The 21866-nt window shown below is 39.2% G+C and overlaps 1 long non-coding RNA gene across 1 annotated transcript; it reads right to left on the reverse strand.

The window, feature by feature from the left end:
* Positions 1–15930: 15930 nt before the first annotated feature.
* Positions 15931–20632, reverse strand: LOC310731497. The gene is made up of 4 exons (XR_014535230.1): positions 19893–20632; positions 19006–19349; positions 16304–18756; positions 15931–16228 (listed from the first exon to the last, which is right to left on the reverse strand). It is a non-coding gene; the product is annotated as an uncharacterized lncRNA (long non-coding RNA).
* Between the last annotated feature and the right edge of the window lie 1234 nt (positions 20633–21866).

Genomic DNA, 21866 nt, shown 5'->3' on the forward strand with positions numbered 1-21866 from the left:
CATCTACGGTACAGATCGCAGTTAATCAGGAGTTCATGGCCAAATCCATGCCCACAGGCTGAAAGCACGTGTGTTGAGTGCAGCATTGTAATTGGACGTGTGTTCAGGACGTGAAGGTCTGATTTAAAAAAAAGAAATGTTCCTGGCATGATTGTGATATAGTAGACAGGGTGAGAGAGAGGACGAGAGCTAGAGAAATGAGAAGATAATGAATAAAGCATAAGCGTGTCCTTGAGGATAGGTCCTTCTCGTTGCTTTCAGTGCCATGTCAAAAACCACCATTCTCTGTTTGTTGCGAGGAACAATGTAATTTAGTTCCTACAGGCACACAGTGCGCCAGCCTGGAGCTCGGCCCTATTTGTATTCCGGTCAATCTCAATCAAATCTTTTGAAGCTCAGGGACTTACCATGACACAAAGGTCTACTGCAAATGAAGTCAATTGGATGCCATTGTTTTACCCGTCTTTAAGCATTTCATGTCCGCAACTCAATGATTTTTTCTTCTCATCTATCATCACTGTCCACAGCTCCATTTTCTTACTCAGCTATCTTGCTGTCACTGGAATTGCTTTATTAAATGGGGACTGTAGTACATTTTAACACAAGTACATTTCAATGCAATTGCGTTCCCGATCTCGGCAATCCTGACCCTATATCCAGGTTTCACGATTCATCCTCGGTCTTCCGAGCAGTGCAATCAAGGTAAACACTTTTATCTCTGAGAGACCTGACCAGGTTAAAGAGCTGAGGTGGGAGCTGGTCACTAATGTTCCTGACCAAAAGAGACAAGCCAATGGGAACACATGATGAAGCACATGAAACCAATGGGAAAAATGCCTTCATATGTTCTTTAATGGGAAATATGTCTTCATGGAAACAATTGGAACACATGATGAAGCACATAAAAAAAAATATCTTCTCATTGGCCAAACCCAGTATGTATTTGGGCAGTAAAAGAAAAACAGAGAACCTGGAGGAAACCCACACCAGTGCTAAACTGTTTGATGCAGACATTACAGTAAATCGGTGGCTTTGCCCAGCACCTGTTACTGAGATAGATAGATAGATAGATAGATAGATAGATAGATAGATAGATAGATAGATAGATAGATAGATAGATAGATAGATAGATAGATAGATAGATAGATAGATAGATAGATAGATAGATAGATAGATAGATAGATAGATAGATAGATAGATAGATAGATAGATTGATTGATTTCCCAAAAAGGTGCTATAGTTTACCATTTTGGCTGGATTTTTTTCCCAGTGGAATCCCTACTATATTAAAAGTTCAATACTGTTACAATTACCTATTATTATACATTTATACAATTAACTAATATTAGCTTAGTCCAAACTCATCTTTAAAGTTCTTGTGTTGCTCAGGAAACTTCATGGATCTCTGGCTGTTGATGAGGAACCAAAAGTCTCCAGTTAAAAATTGATTGGGATGAATCAAGCATATATAAAGAGAAGAAGGGGACAAAAACACTGTTTACTCGTTCCTCAGGAGCATTTTTAACCCAAGAGAGAGAGAGAGAACACGACCACACCACCATTAAACAACATGAGGGAACATGTGAGATTTGGGGAATGACAGCAACAGATATCCCAGTTCACCAAAACACACTATTTCTATGATCCCTTCAGATTTGCTTTTACCTATGAAAAACTATCTTACAAAAGGCTAAACAAATATGTTTTAGCCTAAATTTAAATGCTGAAACTGTGTCTGAGTACCAAAAATAATTGGAAAACTATATGCCTATCTTTAGGATGATTAGACAAAACTGAAGTGTTGATTCTTTAGGGTGTAATTAATCATATTTGCTGGCCTGTCTGTCTTTTTTTTTGTGTTTTTTTTATTTGTACTTGTATTTGCATGTTTTTTCCTTCATAGATTGATAAATGCTGACATTAAAAGGTTCATCAACAAGAAATATTTATGCTGTTATGATGTTTTCCAAAATTATGCACACACAGGAGCATGCCTACTGACCCTCCTTGAATTAAAGTGACCTCTCCAGTGGTCAAATTACTCCTCTGCTTTTGACAAGATATTAAAAAATGAAGATTTAAAGAAATTCCCTTTGGTGTTATGAATGGACTGTATTATATTCTATTTTAAAAGCTTGGGCTCGATTGTGAGTCTATTTAACTTTATATATATATATATATAAAAAAAACTCTCTAAGTTCTCTTACATTTTTTTTAGTACAGAATGGTTCCTGGTTGGAAGTAATAACATTTTTTCTAGTGTAATCAAATCAGCTATGGTGCCTTCAAATCCTTCTTGACCACCATTAAGAATTCCATAGAAGCCTGACCTCCAGGGAGAAGAGTAACAATATATTGTGTACAACAATAAAATCGCATAACCCTTTATCATGGGAACGCAGTCTGATGGTAGTCCATCTCTAATGCTACCGGCACTGCCGGGGGCTTATGTTTGGCCTGGTTTTCTCCGACCTGTAGCCTCTAGGTGTCTCATTAGTGTCCAATAATCACGGTCCACAATAACAGACTATAACAGCCCCCTCCTCAAACCATCCTGCTAGCAATTGGTCCCTTATTGAGACTAATGGTAGGATTACCGTCCATGATACTGAGTGAACCAGGAAAAGGCATTTTTCTGACATTAATATCGGTTGACTGCCCTAGAGCAAAGACTGAGAGAGTCTCTAGTCTTCCGATTGTCCACCGTTTCCCCAAAAGAGACGTTGCCTTTGTGTTACAGAGCTAGCAGCAAAAAATATATATAAAACAGTGACAGACCCTCTTGACTGCACTTGGCTCTCTGCTGAGTTGTTTGGTTTCAGAGTGTTTTTTTTTTAATCACATTCCACCACAAACACTCCTATTGTCCATTTTATGCCTATTTTTTGGAGGATCCTTGAGGCTGATAAGGACATCATTTGCTTGCTTTTGAGGAATAAAGAGTGGAAATGATTGAAGAAAATAGAAATGGAATGTAGAAGAGACAAGGTTTAGGTTTGTTTGTTTGTGACAAACCCTTAGCTGCAGCTGCCTCCATGTGTTCGTTGGTCCAACGCCATATAATACCGCCAGAACACACGAGCAACTCAAGACCTCTGGCTAGCTGCCTATTCCCTCCATTTTTAGTCATCTTTTTTCTGTATCTGCTCTGGAAGCTTTTCTCACTGAGGCCTGCGGAAGTGTGAGGCAGCATATGTGGCCATTTTAAGGATGTTTTAGCAGATTTGGAGTGTGTCTAGGGAACTGCATTTTCAACGGTTTCAGAGGTATATATTTGTATGTGACGCTTGGGAGGACTGTTTTCTAGGTTTGTATGACCACAAAGTCTTTGGGAATCACTCTAAATTACTTGGAAATTGCCCCTCGGCTTGCCTTTAAGGCAGCTTTTGCTTCAGTTCTCTTCCAATTATGGCTTAAACCACATGCTTTTACCCACTCAGGTTACTTTTACCCTCATTTGTTTGTGTTTACAGGCCTTTTTTGTTGAAAATAGGTTTATTATTTATTTCTTAGGATTATTAGTGTTCTATATTTCATGCCTTCTGTAAAAACGATTTCTTCTTTTTCTTCTTCTTCTTTCGGCTTCTCCCATTAGGGGTCGCCACAGCGGATCATCCATATTCATACCCCCCCCTTGTCCTCTACATCTGCCTTTTTCAGCCAAACTACTTGCATGTCTTCCCTCACCACATCCATAAACCGCCTCCTTGGCCTTCCTCTTTTCCTCCTTCCTGGTGGCTCCATCCTCAGCATTCTCTTACCGATATACCACCTCTGCACATGTCCAAACCATCTCAATCCCAATCTCACCTTCCTCACCTTGTCTCCAAAATGTAGTACATGCGCTGTTCCTCAGACTCATTTCTAATCCCGTAAACAATTTAGCAGCCTATAAGTTACTCGTGTGCAGAACATGTAGCCATTTCTTTTTTAATTTTTTGCCACTCTTGTGCTCAAATATGCTCAAAAGGTGTTAACTATTTAAAGGTACATTGTTACAAACAGTTTTTTGTTTTATTATTTTAGTGTTTCAGCCTAAGGCATGGTACATTTGCAGAATGTTGACATACATGAACATGGCATGAGCCCCATGAAGTCCACTGTGCTCGGATGGCACCAAAAAAAATAAGTGAGGGAGAGATAAGTGTTGATGGAATTCTGCAGCTTTCCTTATAGCAGTGGATTTAATGCCCATTCTTTTTGCAACAGTCATTTTGTCAATTATCAACTTTGCCTAGCCACATGCGAAAGCCGCACTAAGTACTGCCAGAGAGCAAACACAGAGGTTGTAGGATCACATGTAAAACTGGTGTCCAGCTGTATTCCATTACAGCTCCAAAGAGGTGGTATGTCAGTGTAGTCTGGATTGGAAGGTCAAATTCCAGCACCACCAAGCTGCCACTGCTGTGCCTATGAACAAGGCCCTTAACCCCCTGTTTAAAATCATTCTGGATAAGGGTGTCTGCTAAATCCCTTAAATGCAATTATAAATGTAAATCTCTGATAGACACTAATACCTGTGGTGTCCATAGATTTTTATAGCAGGCTTGGTGTGCTTCTCTAGTGAGCAGAGTTGGAAAGAGTTATAATATATTCTACTCAAGTAAATGTATTGTTACTTCAATGGAATCTTTACTTAAGTAAAAGTAAAAAGTAGCTCATTTAAAAAAATACAGAGTTACTTGTTTCAACAGGTGGGGTGGGAATTATAGTGTAGTTTAAAAAGGAGATATAAAATATAACTTGCGTCTAATGTGAGATGAACTTTTGTATCTCCTGTTATAATGTCATTTAAGATAATAAGAGGGAATCGCAAATGCAGATTTAGAATTTAGACAGTGATTGCACGCATTGAACAACTTTCAATTCGACAGCATTGCGCTTTCAACCGGGTCTGCAGCACCGGTGTCTGTCTTGTCAGTCTCCATTTTTCTTTTTTGAGAGTTTAGCAGGTTTTGCACCCACCCATTAATCAGTACAGTAGTTTCACATTCCTTTTTTAATGATCTAAATAATTAATTTATTATTAGTCAGTAACATATATGTTTTAAAATGTAGTTAAGTACATTTCTTCAAACAAAACATACTTTAGTAAAAGTAAAATTACAGATTGTAAAAATGACTTTAAAAAGTAGAACTACACAAAAAAACACTTGATGACGGTAACGTGATTAAATGTAATTCCTTACTTTTCACGTCTGCTAGTTAGACAGGTTGATGTTGTTGTAGCTTAATGGATAAGGCATTGGATTACTGGAGTTCAAATCTCATCACCAAGCTGTCACTACTGTTCCCTGGAGCAATGTAAATAGAAATGTAAAGCCTTTCAGTTCATAAAGTCTCTCAGGATATCAGTGTCTGCCAAATGCTATAAATGTAATAGTGCAGGATAGTAAAAGTGCATGCCTTCATGCCTACAAATTTGCTCAAGTGCATCAAAAAATGCTTTCCACATCATTATTGGGTTTTATCTCAGTAAGCAGAGTGCTGGCCACATGCTGTCTCTCCTGTGTTTTTTTCTGGAGAGCTAATAGCAGGTATTCATTAAAAGATTATAGTGACAATACCAGCTCTTGGGTAGAGCTGCGCTGATGTTTCAGAGAAGTGCAGTGTACAGATCTGTTTGTTGAGGGTATGGTTAGGTACAGTGGAGAGAAAAGTCCTAATGATCCTCTGGGAAAAGTCTAAGTGACTCCCCTGACTGTGGAGGTGAAGTTTACATTAGTGCAAAAGTATGTAAGATAATACTATAAGTTTAACTTTAATTTTACTCCTAAGAAGCAGCATTTCTGCCACTCATCCACCCCAGAGCTGCAGTAGGTTTTGGGATTCAGTCACATTCATCACCGCTCCTCCACAGACTGCATGCAGTTTGCTTTCTTGTTGTGGTTCACAGAGCCGTCTTTTGGGCATTACATGCAATATGACGAATAGATAGATATACAGATGCATGCATAAAAGAAGCATTTTTACACCTTTGAGATTCTCTCATAATCTTTTTTTATAGTTATGTATCAATATCATCCAAGACTCTCGAAGCAAATCAAAAGAAGGTTCAAGAAGGTTATCTTGGCAAATCTATCGTCTGTTTTTGTTAAACATCCAGAACTGTAAACAAGAAAATCCAAAATGCAGTAATTTACATGAACCCAAACAGTTAAAAACAATCTTATTGGACTGTTTTTAAGTGACTAAAATCCACCCCACGCATGTCTTCCGAAACTTGGATGCAAGAACAATCCTCATCCATATTCATTTTTAGGCTGTATACCTTTGCCAAATTAGTAAACTGTATCTTCCAAACAAGCTTCCATTGTGTTTATTTACTGGCAATTATTGTCACTATTTGACACTTGCTGAAGGAATTAAACAAAGTCATTTGCTAATAGCACCGTCACACTGAAGTTTGTTTTACTATTTTCCATCCCAGCTATTCACCTTTTATGATACTCCCATGGCCATTATTGCATTTAAGCATCAGATTGAACCAGACTGATATCGAGCAAATGTTTCTTTGAAATTCAGCCTCCAGTGCGAGTTGTGTCTCAAATGACACTGCCTGCTTGTCTCTACTGTCTTAAATTGAGACGAAAGCATGGTGCCAGCTCCCCTGACTGTCTGTTATAATTGAATCCGAAATGTCAAAACCTCATGTGTATGATTGCTGTCAGAAAGAGGTAGGCTGGCATGCTTTTATTGTAAGTAGAGATGACTCTGGGAGGTCTCAGCAGTACTGAAGTCCTGCTGTTTCTATTAGTGTTCATAGCTTTTTCCTTTTTATTGTCTGCAGGCCAATGGTGAAAGTACCTGTAGCTTTGACTGCAGGCTAAATTGATCCAAACTCAATACACTGACTTTTTTCATTCATATGCATATTATACATGCTTTTATGTAGATTGTGGATAAGCTGGGCTCTGCAGAGATGTCTGAGATTTACTGAATATGATCTTTTTCCACAAAATGGCACTATGCCACAAGTAATGATGGAGTAGTTAATGGATACAGAAGCATTGTCTTACCCACAAAGCATTCAGTAGATATTCTGGTGTCCGCATGCTGGCCAAAAACATGTATTATGACTTGCTATGGCTTGGCATACTGTCTAGTCCATCTAGCGATCCACCTGAGCTTGGCTCAAGAGCCGTAGCAAATCCATTGTGATTAGCATAATGCTCATCATTTTGCTTAGCTGAGGCAGGCCGGCTGTCAATCCTAAGCATCGATCACAGATTAGATGGTAGATGTTTTCTTACATCACTCACAAAACGTAGTGGCCCAATTGGCCAATTCTGTACAAAGTAGTTTAATATTAGTTGCATCATTTCATCAAGTGATTCCTTATGTACTATTATATAAAGTACATAAAGAGATGGAGTTTTTGAACTTAAAACTGGAAAAGCTATAATAGTTATATTAAATATCTAATAATAGTAATAATAATTAATAATAATAATAATAATAATAATAATAATAATAATAATAATAATAATAATAATAATAATAATAATAATAATATTTATTATTATTATTATTATTATTTTAATTTTTAATTTTTTTTGGTTCCAGAGTTTAGAATTTAAAACTATTTCAAATGTAAAAAAAACTTAAAGAAAGAAAAAACGTATACATTGGTATAAATACACATGGACAAAAGAACACATTTTTATGTTTACAGAATTTGGCAGATGCCCGTATCTACGACGAATTACATTTATCTTATTCATGCAACTGAGCGACTATATGGTTAAGAGCCTTGCTCAGGGGCCCCAGGAGTGGCAGCTTGGTGCAACATTCATACGCAATGTCTAATGCGTTAACTACTAAACTACTAACGGCCAGTTACAACCTCCACCGGGACACCTGACTTTTCCTTGCCATATGTGGTTGTTTTTCGATCTGTTACCACAATGTTGGAAACACACAATTGTAGAGGATGTCTTATAAAGCAGGAGCATTAAAATGTTCCTTCACTTGAACTAAGAGACCCAAATCTGTTCCATGACAATGCCCCTGTGAATAAAGCAAGCTCTATTACATGATTGGCCTGTCACCTATTGAGCTCTCACTTCAACCCTATTGAACACCTTTGGGATGAATTGGAATGCTGACTGCACCCCAGGCCTCCTCACCCTACATTAGTGTCTGACATTACAGTGCTGACTTCAATGCCCTTGTGGGTGAATGAGAAAAAAAAAATCTCCATAATCAATGCAGTATCTTGCTCCAGAAATGTGGATATTATAACAAGTGGGGATTAAATATGTAATAGGGATGTTCAAAAAGCACATACTGTACAAAGCTATTGCCAAGTGTCCATATACTTGTGGCATTGTAGTGTAACTTCAGTTGCAAATATGTGAAATCCATTCAGATTTTTTGTCATAAAAAAAAAAAAAAATAGTATGCTGGTTCCATCAGCACTTTAATAATCAAGCAATAAACAAATTTGTTTCTTTTTTCTATTGCAGTTAATAATTACTATTATTATTATTTACACTATTGCTGTTGTTGATGTTGAAAATGGTAGCTCAATAATTAAGATGATGGACTTTAGACTGGAAGATGGTGAGATCAAATCCCAGAGCAACTAAGCTACTGTTGGGTTCTAAAGCAAGGCAACTGATCAGGTTCATTTATGAGACAATTGAAAGGTGCTCTCTGGATATGGGCTTCTAAGAAATGCAATAAATATGAGTTTTCTCAGTTTAGGAATCAATTAATGTTAACATGACATTACACTTTAAAGCTTTGCTCCAACTTTTGTCACACAGCATCATTTTCCAAACGAGAACGAGAGAGTCGATTTCACATTCTTTGGCCGACATTAAAGTTACAACAATAATCCTCTCATTCCGCTTATGATTAAAGCTGTACATAATCTGTTTAAGGAGCCTTCACGCGTTGCAGTTTACTGGCTTTGCGTTGAAGCAGGAGAGTCAAAAGTGAGACCTATTTTACGATCTGCTTCCTGCAAACCAAATGAGAAAACCGACTCGTCAATGTCCTTGTTGTAAAATTTCTGCATCCTACAGGAAACTACAGAAGTCCTAAGAGGCTATACATTATAATTTTCTTCTCTTTCTAGTTTTCCCTTGTTAGAGAATTAATTTTCTCATGATCACAATTTTTTTCACCTTAACAAAAGGTTCTTGTTATCACAATATAAAAACACGTTTTCTCTTTTCGTGTTTGTATCACGAGAAAATCGAATCGAGGACGCGTTGACGTCTGAAATCTTTATCATAATCTACAACTAATTTTTCCACAGAAAATATCATCTTAATCTCTGGTTTGATTCAGAGGTAGGAAGTAACGAAGTACCAATACTGTACCTAAGTAGATTTTCTGGTATCAGTATTTTAATTCACTACTTTTGATCGTACAGTTAAGAGGAATACATCATTCAAATCTGTAAAGTGTCTACTTTTATTTGAATACACTCATAATAACAACAAAACGCTGTGCCTTTGTAAAATGAAGCAAACAGACAGGGGGCGCTCTCTGCTATCTCTGTCTTCTCTCTTCAGAGACACACAAATAAAACAACCTGAAACTCAGTAAATATTTGCCTCACATACATAATAAATATATGTCTAGAAAACTTGAAAAGTCAACTTTTAAATGAACCAATTCACATAAAATACAAACATTCCCTGATTATGTAATCCATATAAAATTTATAGGATGTGCAATTTCTCCGCTATCACCTCATTAACTCTCCGCATGAAAACATAGCAAAGGTTTTATTTGGTGTCATGATAATTTCCTTAATTTAAATCACCATATTTACTTCAAAACGTTTACATGAATATTTTTATATTCAAATAAATTTTCACATTCAATATTTTATCTTCATGCTTTATGTTGAGTTTGTTTTCACGAATAGGAAACATACATTTGCGTAAAGCATCAATATTTTTCTGTGCCCATGTTGATGAGTATAAAAATATTGAAAAGTATTAATTTAAGGTACATTTAGAACAGATTAAATTGCGATTTAATGTGAGGTAACTAATGAAAATCATGCGATTAATCACAATTAAATATTTTAAACGATTGACAGCCCTAATATTACTATGACGTGACGTTCAGTTCCTGGTGTGACACTAAAACAGGAAGTAGTAATGACTACTTTTTTCTAGGAACATGCTGTTATGCTAAATACACAGAAAAATTAAGTACTGGTCAAAACAATGTTTGTTATTTCAAATTCACATTGTTGATGTCATAATAATGAGAAAATCCCTGTAGTTATGTAGAGATCCCAAGAAAACAACTTTTCTTATGGCAAGAAAATTAAGTTGTAATTATGAGAAAACAAGAAGGAAAAAACTTTGCCTAGTCTTAATGATCATCCTGTTTGTTTTGCAAGATGTTTGTGATTTAAGGATTTCTTTAAAAAATCATTAAACCTCAACATTAGTTTACTAAAAACCTGACATGCTGGAACAACAGCCTCTCTGACAGATCACCGTTGAGATTTCATTTAAATCCATATCTGATTCTTACATAATGGTGTCATGTGCATGTTTGTAAGAATGAGGCATCGTTCTTTCATTTCTTTGCAGAAAGAAATATAAAGCAGTTGGCTAAATTCTTCTGCTTTATTGATCTACAGCAGCAGAATAAAGATGTGTAGAGATGTGTATGACTGTAACATCAGCAGCACATTGTTTTATACTAACTTTAAGACCCGTTGTTTGGAGAATGTCAGAAAAATCAGGAAGGTCTCTATTTCTCTATCAGCTTCGTACTTTACAGGCTGCTGACTCACAGTGCTGACTCTGCACTCTGCTAACAAGCTTCAGTGTGTGAGAGATGGAGGGAGAGAGAGAGAGAGAGAGAGAGAGAGAGAGAGAGAGAGAGAGAGAGAGAGACATAGTATATAACTTCTATATACAGTAGAACACCATGTCTGTCTGTCTGTCTGTCTGTCTGTCTGTCTGTCTGTCTGTAGAACACCATGTCTGTCTGTCTGTCTGTCTGTCTGTCTGTCTGTCTGCCTGCCTACCCACCCATCTATCCACTCATCCGTCTGCCTGTCTGATGTTAATAATAGATGATGAACTGCTACTGTGACTGATATATAATACTGTAGAACTTCTTGCCTGATAGAAACACAGTTCATGAGCAGGTGAACAGTTCATGAGGAGGTGGATGTGATCCTTTAGGATATTTGTGACATTTTATGACACATTTTGATGTAAATGGTTTCCATGGATGAGTGAGGATGGTGTCCTTCATTAACCATTTTCACTATGCTCCCAAAGCATAACTGATTGTGCTGAATGTTGAATGTAGAAGTAAAAGTGCTGTAGGCCACAAAAAACTTTATATCTAAAGTCCTAAGATTTTTTATTATCTAAATAAGAAAATAGCAAAATTACTAGTATAAAAACTACAGTCAACCATGAAATGTCGTTGTGCTTCTAAGTCCAGAGAGCCACAATTTACTGATGTCTTTTAGATCCTAGACAATATTTTTGGATTGCAGTATATAAACATGCACATAGTTGTATTTTTTTGCAATCCGCACTTAGCAAATCTGCCAAGCTGTCCAAACCACTGCTTGTTTACCTGCTCGCAGTCATAATCATAGCAGTGACATGCTTGTCTTTGCCCCTGTGATGTGTTTTGCCCTAATTGCAAAAGTGTGCACTTGCTATTCGATGCATGCAGGGCTCATTAAATGATTGTGCAGCTGTGTGTAGTCGTGTTAATCATGTATGACACACACTAATTCAGCATTGTTCTGTTCATCAACCACGTTCTCATGGGACTCTTCAAGTGCTGTTCTTCTGAGTGTGGAGCGAAAATGTATAAGCAATATAATTACTACAGGTGAATTCAGTGTGCATGTTTCCAGTGGTATAAAATAGACACTGTTTCCATCCATCCATCCATCTTCTCCCGCTTATCCGATGCCGGGTCGCGGGGGCAGCAGTCTAAGCAAAGATGCCCAGACTTCCCTCTCCCTAGACACTTCTTCCAGCTCTTCCGGGGGGACACCAAGGCGTTCCCAGGCCAGCCGGGAGACATAGTCTCTCCAGCGTGTCCTAGGTCTTCCCCGGGGTCTCCTCCCAGTGGGACGCGCCCGGAACACCTTCCCAGGAAGGCGTCCAGGAGGCATCCGGAACAGATGCCCGAGCCACCTCAGCTGACCCCTCTCGATGTGGAGGAGCAGCGGATCTACTCCGAGCTCCTCCCGAGTGACTAAGCTTCTCACCCTATCCCTAAGGGATCGCCCAGCCACCCTGCGGAGGAAGCACATTTCGGCCGCCTGTATCCGGGATCTTGTCCTTTCGGTCATGACCCAGAGCTCATGACCATAGGTGAGAGTAGGAACGTAGATTGACCGGTAAATCGAAAGTTTCGCCTTGCGGCTCAGCTCCTTCTTCACCACGACAGACCGGTACATCGACCGCATTACTGCAGAAGCTGCACCGATCCGTCTGTCAATCTCCCGTTCCACCCTTCCCTCACTCGTGAACAAAACCCCAAGATACTTAAACTCCTCCACTTGCGGCAGGAACTCCCCACCAACCTGAAGTGGGCAAGCCACCCTTTTCCGACTGAGGACCATGGCCTCGGATTTGGAGGTGCTGATTCTCATCCCAGCCGCTTCACACTCGGCTGCAAACCGTCCCAGTGCATGCTGAAGGTCCTGGTCTGATGAAGCCAACACGACAACATCATCTGCAAAGAGCAAAGACGAAATCGTGTCGTCACCAAACCGGACACCCTCCGACCCCTGGCTGCGCCTAGAAATTCTGTCCATAAAAATTATGAACAGAACCGGTGACAAAGGGCAGCCCTGCCGGAGTCCAACATGCACCGGGAACAAGTCTGACTTACTGCCGGCAATGCGAACCAAGCTCCTGCTTCGGTCATACAGGGACCGGACAGCCCTTAGTAAAGGGCCCCCGACCCCATACTCCCGGAGCACCCTCCACAGGCCGCCGCGAGGGACACAGTCGAATGCCTTTTCCAAATCCACAAAGCACATGTGGACTGGTTGGGCATTGAGGGTTCATGGGCTCCCATGAACCCTCCAGCACCCTGTAGAGGGTATAGAGCTGGTCCATTGTTCCACGGCCTGGACGAAAACCACATTGTTCCTCCTGAATCCGAGGTTCTACTATCGGCCGTATTCTCCTCTCCAGTACCCTGGCATAGACTTTCCCAGGTAGGCTGAGAAGTGTGATCCCCCTATAGTTGGAACACACCCTCCGGTCCCCCTTCTTAAAAAGAGGGACCACCACCCCGGTCTGCCATTCCAGAGGCACTGTCCCCGACCGCCACGCGATGCTGCAGAGGCGTGTCAGCCAAGACAGCCCCACAACATCCAGAGACTTGAGGTACTCAGGGCGGATCTCATCCACCCCCGGTGCCCTGCCACCGAGGAGTTTCTTTACTACCTCGGTGACTTCAGCTTGGGTGATGGACGAGTCCGCCTCTGAGCCCTCAGCCTCTGCTTCCTCAATGGAAGATGTGACGGCGGGATTGAGGAGATCCTCGAAGTATTCCTTCCACCGTCCAACGACATCCCCAGTTGAGGTCAACAGCTCCCCACCTCTACTGTAAACAGCATTGGTGGGGCACTGCTTTCCCCTCCTGAGGCGCCAGACGGTTTGCCAGAATCTCTTCGAGGCCAGCCGATAGTCCTTCTCCATGGCCTCACCGAGCTCCTCCCAGGCCCGAGTTTTTGCCTCGATAACCACCCGGGCTGCAGTTCGCTTGGCCTGCCGGTACCCGTCAGCTGCCTCAGGAGTCCCACAAGCCAACCAGGCCAGGTAGGACTCCCTCTTCAGCTTGACGGCATCCCTTACTTCCGGTTTCCACCACCGGGTTCGGGGATTGCCGCCTCGACAGGCACCGGAGACCTTACTGCCACAGCTCCGAGTGGCCGCTTCGACAATGGAGGTGGAGAACATGGTCCACTCGGACTCAATATCTCCGGCCTCCCTCGGGATCTGGTCAAAGCTCCGCCGGAGGTGGGAGTTGAAGATCTCTCTGACAGGAGGCTCGGCCAAACGTTCCCAGCAGACCCTCACAGTACGCTTGGGTCTGCCGAGTCTGTCCAGCTGTTTCATGTGACACTGTTTCATCATATTTTATTGGATAAATACACTATATAGTGGAATTGATGAGGAGTAGATTGTAAAGACAATTTATACCATTATACTAATGTGTAGATCATCACATGAACAACTGCATTCAATATATGGAATACTGCAGGTCAGAAAACATATATATTTCTTCTTGCGGCTGATCCAGACAACAGATCATCCGTTTCCATATCACTCTGTCTAACCTGCTCCTTGGCCTTTGTCTTTTCCACCTGCCTGAATGCTCCAACCTCAGCATTCTTCTTCTGCATGTTCATTTCCTGTGTTTCTATTCTTCACATACAGTACCTCAAAAAAGTGAGTAAATTGCAGCAACCATTTTAGTATATCTTTTCATGGGACAATACTATAAAATTTTTGGATATAGATATATTTTTAAATATAGAGATATATTTTCAGCAATGTGCAGCTTGCATAGCAGTACAGATTTACTGTCAATAATAACATGCAAAGCCACATGTCCTATTCATCATGTTCATGTTTTTGTCTGGTTGACAGGACCATACAAATGTTTGTATTAGAGCAGGTAAAATTTGGTGCGTTGAGTACAATTCTCTCATACTGATCACTGGATGTTCAACATGGCACCTCATATATGTAAGTTGTGCTGGATAAGAGTCTCTGCCAAAATTGCATAAATGTAAATACTGTCAGGATATTCCTGCTTACATTTACATTTCATATTACATTTAGGGTGTTTGGTGGACGCCATTATCCATGGCGATGTACATTTTGTCTCATTCATACAACTTAGCAGCTATGGGGGTAAGGGTGAGGGCCTTGCTTTAGGGCCCAGAAGTGGCAGCTTGGTGTGGCTGGGATTTGAACTCATAACCTTCAGATCTAAACACCTTTGTCAATAAGATTCCATCTGCCTTGCTGCCTCAGGACTACATATGTTTAAAATTTTCTAGAGCAACAGCAGGCTTGTGACTTTGTTCCAATGGAATGCCTGAGTGGTTTCCAAATCCACATTATAGTCTAGAACATTACCTGATGTTGTAGAGTCTACAACATTAACTGGTTCCACATCCACCCTCAAGAGTATCGCTAGCATGCTTGAATATGTTTCCCTTACCATACACTCTAAATTATTGCTGAGTCTGCTAAATGAGCTGTTTTCCCATTCCATGTCTCATTGAGTAACACACTCTGTTCATGACTATGACTATCTTGATTTCCTACACCATGCCATCCGATTTAATTACAGTAGATGGTCTTTATCTAATTGCCATTGTTTTTTTGCTTATTTTAGCTTATAATGTACTGTAGGTAAATATATCTTTTAAGCCGTTACTTTTAAAATTAAAACTAAAATGAGAGGGCAATTCATGTAAAACAACCTTTCATCAATTCCGTCAGCATTGCCAGTAATTACTTAAAGAGCTGTGTTTTCACTGCCTAGTAATTAAACTAAAAGCCGAATTTATGTGTACAAAACGCCACTTATCCTATAATTAAAATAAATGGTAGATTGCATTCACAATGTTTATTCCTTTGTATAAAATTACTGTCACTTAGCCTAAAAGGATGGCTAAATAAGAGCAGAGAAGTGCAAGGGTGATGTTTTTATGTCTGTGTCTCTGACAACAGCATTACCCTTGAGGAGCAACCCTTGCTTCGGTAAGGCATGATCTGTGTGCTGCTCACTGAACCCTAGGTCTTTCCTGGCCTTAGGTTGAGTGTACAGCCATGGCAAGAGGATGGCATGAAAAACAATGCGATGCCACGGTGCACTCAAGTGCAAATAACAAGAGAGGCCTAAGAGAAAACAAAAAAAAGCAAATGGGAAAGTTTAGGATCTTTTATTTATTTTATTTATTATTTTTTTTATCACTTGCTTGTCGGAAGAAAACATGAGTTTGTTCTTTGCTACATATGGTGGCATCCTAGCCCTGCTAATTAACAAAACCGAAACTTAAACTATCATGCTGCTGGCAGAGATGTGCACACACATGCTGCTTCAGAGATCCTGACCTGATCCTGACCCCTTCTGCACCGTTGACCTGCTGGATCGATCCAGATGCCCTACTTCCGAATGGAGTTCTCATCAATTGGAGGCCACTCACTGCTGCTTGGAACAGATACAAATGGACAGCCTACAGATACACAAGGTTACTGTGGAGGGAGCACTACAGTAGGTAATCTTTGGACTACAGTTTTTGCATACATACAGGTTTATTAGACATAAGACTATAGTTTCCAAGTACAAATTTGGAAACTATAGTCTCATGTGTAATAAACCTGTATGTATGCAAAAACTGTAGTCCAACGAAAAACTATAATAAATAAATATGTAATTCATACAAAAAAACGAGTTCCATTTTATGATTGGTTACTGTAAAATTTGTTTTGCAATTCGTCTCAGGTAAATTTACACATAGGGATTTATTTATGATTTAAAATCTATATTCAAAATCAAATCAAATTTCATTTGTCACATACACATACATACAGAGTACCACATGCTGGGAAATGCTTTTTACGACGGTCCAGCATTTAAGCATAAAAAGGAATAGAATTAAGGATGAAAAAAGTAGATAAATAAAAAGTAGAAACTATATAAAATATATGAAAATTTGTGTATATACATGAATGAATGAATTCTGTATGTATTTATTTCTGTAATGGTTTGCAATGAATATGAAGACTTTATGTGTCAGAATCGATGTATGGCTTCAAAATACACAGTGGTGGATGGGTTAGGGTTAGGGTTAGGGTTAGGGTTAGTCAAGTACAAACCATGTACTTGAGTTAAAGTAGAGATACAGTGGGTAAAATATGACTCCAGAAAAAGTAAAAGTGTCCCCTTAATCTTTTACCTGATTGAAAGTACAAAAGTATTTGCCTTCAAATGTACATAAGTAACCAAAGTACTATGAGTTATTATGGCTATAATGTTTAATTAACTATAACTCTTTGCTTAATCAACTCCGTTTATGTGAAAAGACTCTAATGTGACTTTCAGCACACTGATCTATTAATAGAATGATATTAATGAGTCAAACACTGATTGATATCTATTCAAATTATCACAAGCCAAAAACCTTATTTCCTACTACTTAAAAACTCACTAAAATAAGGGCACGGTTGTTATTGCAAGTCCGAGTGAGTAGTTTCTTCCATCATTTATTCCTCTCGAAATGTTCTGCTTGCTGTTGAACTGATGCTGAACTGTATGTTGGTGATTAATAGATACCAAAAAGCACCAATCAAAGCAAGTTCAAAACAGAGAGCGCTATCGACCCTGATGGGTGGATTGCTGCTTGTTTGACCAGTCAAGTTTTTATCCACTAAAAGGACTAACTAATATTGCAAAATGTAGTCAAAAGAAAGATATTTGACATTGAAATATAGTGGTTAAAGTAAAAGTCTCTGCAAATGTACAGATATGGAAAAAAGCTACATAAGTACAGTAATGAGTATCATTTATTTTGTCACCAGTGAATACACAAACACCATATACTCTTGTTTTGGAGATATACTGTATAGCATGTAGAAACATTAGCATAATTGTTTGTAGTAGATAGACTGAATATTTCACAAACTACCAATCTTCTGATTTTTTATAAACAACAGTCTCAACGTCACACAGAGAAGCTTTCATTGAATGGTAGTTCAGCTAGACTCCGAAACATGTTCACAGCTGATTGGAGAGAAATCCTATACATTCTGATGCGCTTTTCTGCTTAGCATATTTATCAAGAGTGGATGTTTTTAAACTAAGTAACACTTCCTGTCAGCTTAAAACCTTTCTCAACAGAACAGTGTTTAGAGCTGTGCATGGATCGTTTCTGTCTAGCATCAACATCCATGCCACCGTCAAGGTTAGTGATGTCACTTTTTTGCTGCAACATGATTGACTGATGGGATAATTGCATGAATAAGCAGGTGTAAATGCCTCGAGCATAACCTCCTCAAGAGACAATATTTTTTTCAGTACAAATAAGACATAGCATGATGAGGAGAGAGTATAAAATATTTTAAAATATTAAATAAAATCTCTTTCCTCAGCCTTTTCGGCACTGATTATTTCAAACCACAGGAATACCATTGGCTAGAAAGCGAATCAACTCAAAATCACGTGGATCAACGCAGCAACACTACCAGCCCACGTTCAATTAAAGTTATTCAAGCAGAAGCTTTCACATCAAAGTGATGACCTTGCTAAACATTCCCTTAGTAGAGGATTAAAGTATCCCCAGTTACCCCTAGCTAGGCTACACATGAACCCTGTGATCTCATGGATGATGAGAGGGGAGATCATACAGTGGAGTGTGTTTTATCTTGCCCAGTGCATTACACCAAGAAAAGTCACTCAAACCTCTCGAACATGGTTAATATTACCCCACAGAGCACCTATCATCTATCCCAAGAGCAATTTACCCCCTTTTCGGGGTTCTTCTCCCTATAGAGAAACTCTAGTTGTCGTTTCAGCACCAAAAATGTCGGTGTGAGGTCCCTTATAGAGCCTCTAAAGCCATAGCCTGTGGAGAGCAAAGTGAATTAATCAGAACTCAAAAACGAAATGTATGTAATACAGTTTTCAGCCACACCCAGTTTGGATTGTGATTTATTCTTTATAAATCTCTTTATCCACGTAATGATGTGGGTGAGGTGAGAAGAACTGGGGTGTAGTCAGTTTTCCAATTCATCCTCATTTGAAGATATTCAAAAAGGTCGAGATCGATGTTCAATAGCAGGCCAATCAAGATCTTCCATGCCAACCCATGTGAAGACACATGTTCATGGAGCTGGTTTAGTGCACAGGAGCATTGTCATGAACAAGTTTGGCTCTCCCAGTGTGTACCTTCAGTTTTGTGGTCAGAGTTTGACCAGGGTCCATACAGAGCAATACAATTATATATCCGATTGCTTTGTATATAAAAATAAAAATGAAATGAAATTCTATTTGTGTGCTGATAGGTTCTTTCAAAACACTTTAGTCTATAGGTCATGCTTATCTATATACTGCATGTAGCGCTTTATATTCTGACTGAGCCATGAGTGCATTAAACACATTTCTATTACACACTCACTCTTACTTCACTGTTTGCAGTTGCAGCAGCATCTTTTTTAATGTCTCTATGTTTGAACATGTTTAACAGGGCTAACTTTGGATTCATTCAGTAACAAATCCATTAATATGAATTCATTCTTGCTATCTTTATCCTGATGGTTTTCATGGCTTAGCTTTATATTTAATTCCAGAGACAAAAACTTAAAAAAAAATTGATGGTTTCTGGTTTTACTATCAATACTGGCATTACTGTGACTAGTGAACTTCCTCCTGAATTTCCAATTGTCCAATCATCTAGTCAGATTGTCAGGATATTACAAAGACTGATGTCACCCATATGAGGATGGGTTCCCCTTTGAGTCTGGTTCCTCTCAAGGTTTCTTCCTCATATCATCTAAGGGAGTTTTTCCTTGCCACTGTCGCCACGGCTGCTCATCAGGGACAAACGCACACCATTCACCTTCACTGTTGTTTTCTGTAAAGCTGCTTTGAGACAATGTCTGTTGTGAAAAGCGCTATACAAATAAACTTGACTTGACTTGACTTTGCCTTCTACAAGCTACTGCACCACTACAGCACCACTTTTCTCAACTGAGTAGTACATGGCTTTAAGTCTTACTGATTACTGCACTGGTTGTCTTTTGTTTGTTGTCTTTCCATGTTGTTTTTGTTACGTGTCATGACCTGGTTACGGATTTCTAGGTTTTTATTTAGTGTTTGGTTTCTTTGTCTTGTTTCTTTGCTTTGTATAATTTTTTCCTTAACCTTTTCCACATTCGCTACTTTTCCTATTTTTCCCCTCATATGCGCGTCACAATTTACAGCTATTGATTTCAGAAAAAGTCGAAATGTACAGAAATGATCTGGGCTATGCTCCTGCAGGTGCAGCTGCAGATAAAACTTCACCTGTGTGAACAAGTGCTTCCAGAACATAATCTCCTCAGCTCAAAATGGATAAAAAATATATTGAATAATTTCTTTCCACAGGTTTGTTAGTCAAATATCAGTAATTAATGAACAGGAAATGTCAGATAAAAGCATCTGCAGAAAAGGTCTGCTCGGAATAATCGCAATTAATTGCTACATCTCCAGATGTGACCATGATGTTGAATTTGAATTCCAGGTAGATTGAAAAAGTTATTAAATCAAGAAACTTACAAAAGTCACAATTTGAATGCAAATTGTTCCAATTTGAATTCCGTATCTCTGACTAATATCTGATTAACCTTCCCTGGGAACTCTACATTCTTTCCTTCTCCTCTTTTTTTGCAACAAATGGCAATTGTTATTCTCATGACTTCTTCTTGTAAGGTGTTATCACGGAGTTGTCATGGAGATTAGAAAATGGTGGGTGACGGTGCTACACAGAGGACGATCTGAGGTGGTAGTTCAGTTGTTAAGGCATTAGACTCTGGATCGGAAAGTCACAAGTTCAAATCCCAGCACTAGCAAGCTGCCACTGCTGGGCACTTGAGCAATGCCCTTAACTTACTTCTCGATGTGTAGGAAAAGGGAGGAGATTATCAAAATGCCAAATTGCCTTATGATGTGTTTTTGTTAATGTGACAGGCTTTTTCCCAGGTGCCAATTACTTTTTTTCTATTAGGATAGGGTGATGGTGGACCTTGATTGCAGTTGTTGTTTTAAAAATAACAATGAACTAGAATGTTGGGAGTGGGGATGGGTGCTTGCCAACAACTGGCATCTCTTGAAACCACCATTTACTGTAAAAGACTGTAGAAAGTACATTACTCACAATGTTACATTCCAGTGCTCATATTAGTTCTCACTCTCCAGTGTTCTGTATTGTTTTAAAGACTATAATTGCACTCTTGGTGTCACCCAAATGAGGATGGGTCCCCCTTTTAAGTCTGGATCCTGTTAAGGTTTCTTACTCATAACATCTAAGGGAGTTTTTCCTTGCCACAATCGCAATGGCTGCTAATCAGGGATAAATACACATCGTTCACCTTAACTGTTAACTGCTTACTCTGAGGCCCACTAGAAGTGATCCAAACACATCAGCATTTTCCTGTCTCTTGATTGGTTAATCAGAGCGTGCATGAGTCAGAGCTCTCAAACTGCATCTGCAGCAAGTTGTACAAGCTCAAATATATTTGTGTATATTCCTGTTTTTTTATTTCAACCATGGCTGACACAGGAACAGAAACTGATTTAGTCACATGTTCACTTACAAGGACATCTACGTTTGTTAATCCTTTTCATCAAATATAATTTGTGTTTTCTTACCTGTTTAATTTGCACAAAAACACAAATTTTGTCATTTCATGAGGTTAAAACTGATACTTCTGGTACAGATGATGTATGTAGGTGGTGCAGCTAAAGAAGTTTGGAACAGAGTAGAATGCCTGGCTAAACTAAGCAGGACCTTGGTAAGAGAGGTGAAGAACACCAGATGGTCACTCTGGTTGCGCTCCAGAGATCATGTGTGGAGATGGGAGAAAGGGTCAACCATTACTGCAACACTCCACTGATCTGAGCTTTATGGCAGAGTAGCTATAAAAATGGATCACATCACTGTGTGTCACATAAACATCTGGGTTCTAATGGAAAAAAAACTGTTCTGTTCAGATGCAAGACTTTTAACTGCATTTATAGCTTTATTACAGATGCATAATTAATTGTCCCGACGCTCCAGTCTGACACTTTATTATCACCACATTGATCTTCACCATCCTAAAATTCCTCTCTAGTTA

This window comes from Silurus aristotelis, assembly GCF_946808225.1.
Source record: "Silurus aristotelis genome assembly, chromosome: 9".
NCBI lineage: Eukaryota > Metazoa > Chordata > Actinopteri > Siluriformes > Siluridae > Silurus > Silurus aristotelis.